The 2,357-nt window shown below is 37.0% G+C and overlaps 1 pseudogene; it reads left to right on the forward strand.

The window, feature by feature from the left end:
- Positions 1 to 1,542: 1,542 nt before the first annotated feature.
- LOC149140587 (polyadenylate-binding protein 2 pseudogene) lies at positions 1,543 to 2,070 on the forward strand (annotated as a pseudogene).
- The last annotated feature ends 287 nt before the right edge of the window (positions 2,071 to 2,357 follow it).

The raw sequence follows: 2,357 nt of genomic DNA on the forward strand, positions 1-2,357 counted from the left end.
TCAACAAAGTCAGGCTTCTGTCAATTGTACATCACCCAAATTTGGTTAGACTCTTAAGCTGTTTCCTTCAAAACAATGAACCCATTCTTGTCTATAAATTTATACCCAATGACACATTCTCTCGGCGTTTACATAAGGAAATAGGAAAAGGCCTTTCATGGAGGGCAAGAGTATGAGTGGCCGCAAAAACTGCTCATGCTCTTGCTTACCTTCATTTAGGCCTAAATCCTCCAATTTATCACAGGGACGTGAAATCAAGCAACATTATGCTTGATTATGGTTTCAATGCTAAGGTTGCAGATTTTGGGTTGTGCAGGATTGTTCAAACAAAAGCCTCACACATTTCCAGTGCACCTCAGGGCACTTTCAGTTATCTAGATCCCTTGTATCATGAGAATTACCACCTCACTGATAAGAGTGATGTTTACAACTTCGGGGTGGTGTTGGTAGAGATCATAACTGCACTGAAAGTAGTGGATTTCTTCCCTAAAGAGAATGAGATCAACCTCCTTGCAATAAAAAAAATTGGTAAATTGGTGTGTATTACATTTAACATTAGGATTTCTTTTTTCATTCAAATTTGGCAATAGTTAGATCACCTAACATATCTCATTTTTTTTCATCTATGCTCTTCTTCCATATGCACTACCCACTTACGACATTTCTTTGCAGCATCTAGTGCAAATGCTAGTTTAATTCATTTTGATATTTTAAAGGAGTAGAAGTCCACATTTTTTTATTTTATGTATTCATTTTAGATATTTTATTTATTTGGTTATCAATGTCTTTTATTGCTTTTATTATTATTATTATTATTTTGGTTATTAATTTAATTAATTTTGATATTTTAAAAAGTAGAAGTCTGCATTTCTTTATTTTATATATTTATGTTAGATATTTTTTTAATCTGGTTATCAAATTGGTATTCCAAGTTACTAGTTTTGGTATTTTACTCTATATTAGAGTACACACTTTATATATATATATAGATATAGATATGGTGAATGAGTAATTTATTGGAGTAATTTGAAAATTTATTAGAATAATAAGATGAAAGATTAAAAATATCTTACTGAAATTTGAAACCAGGTAAAAGAGATAACATCCATTGTCCCATCGGCCCAGAAAAACCGCTCTGCAGAAAGCGAGACCAAAAAGACACCACCAGGAGGTCCACATTGACAAATCACACGGCATTTAAGTCGAATAAATTTCAATCAATCCATGTCGGCCTTGGCAAACAAATACTTCCATTAATGGTGTTCATTAAAACTATATAAACCCAGCTCCATATTCTAGAAAGACTTAGCACAACACAAAGTTACCGTGGCAAACAAATACTTCCATTAATGGTGTTCATTAAAACTATATAAACTCATCTCCATATTGTAGAAAGACCTGCACACGACAAAGTTACCTGAGACATGCTAGTAATGGAAGAGCATGATGTGTATGGCCGGGAAATTCCAGAGTATGAACCAGAAGACACCAAAATTCCAGAGTATGAACCAGAGTGAGAAAGAGTTTGATGTGACGAGGAAAAGGCTACAGGAAATTGAGGAAGAGGCAGCCGCCCTCAGGGAAATGAAGGCCAAGGTCGCTCAAGAAATGCAGATCCCCGCCGCGCCAGACCCTGCTACTTCAGCTGTTGCGGATCAAGCGAGCAGAGAAGAAGTGGATTCGCGCTCTATTTTTGTTGGAAATGTTGATTACTCCTGCACTCCAGAGGAAGTGCAACATCATTTTCAGTCATGCGGGACAGTTAACAGGGTTACTATTAAAACTGACAAGTTTGGTCAGCCAAAAGGGTTTGCTTATGTTGAATTTCTGGACGCTGTCTCTGTTCAAAATGCACTTCGTCTGAATAACTCTGAACTTCATAATCGCCAGCTGAAGATTACAGCGAAAAGGACAAATGTTCCAGGAATGGGGCAGCACCGTTATCGAGGTCGAAGGTTCAATCCCTATGCTCGGCCTTATTATTACGCTCCCCCTCCACTTTATGGGTATGGGTATGGGAAGATGCCAAGATACAGGCGCCCCATACGCTATCGGCCTTATTATTATTAATGGAAGTCATCAAAGCAGTTTTGATTGATCTTGGTCTGTGAGGACATAATTTGGTTTGTATTGTTGTGACTGGATTCTCTGGTAAGAGATTAGGGAGTGGTCTACTGGTTAAAATTGGAAATTTGATTTGTAAACACTGTAATGCTCATGTTTGAGGAGAGAGGGTTAGAAATTTGATTTGTATGCAGTAATGCATTCATTTGTATTCACGGCATTCACGGTATGTGAACAATGAGGTAGTGTTGTATATGTAATTTCTTTTATAGGTATATGTGAACAATGAGGAA

The sequence above is a fragment of the Pinus tabuliformis genome, chromosome X (assembly GCF_031772625.1).
Source record: "Pinus tabuliformis cultivar Carrire ecotype Pingquan chromosome X, CPIR1, whole genome shotgun sequence".
NCBI classification, from domain to species: Eukaryota; Viridiplantae; Streptophyta; class Pinopsida; order Pinales; family Pinaceae; genus Pinus; species Pinus tabuliformis.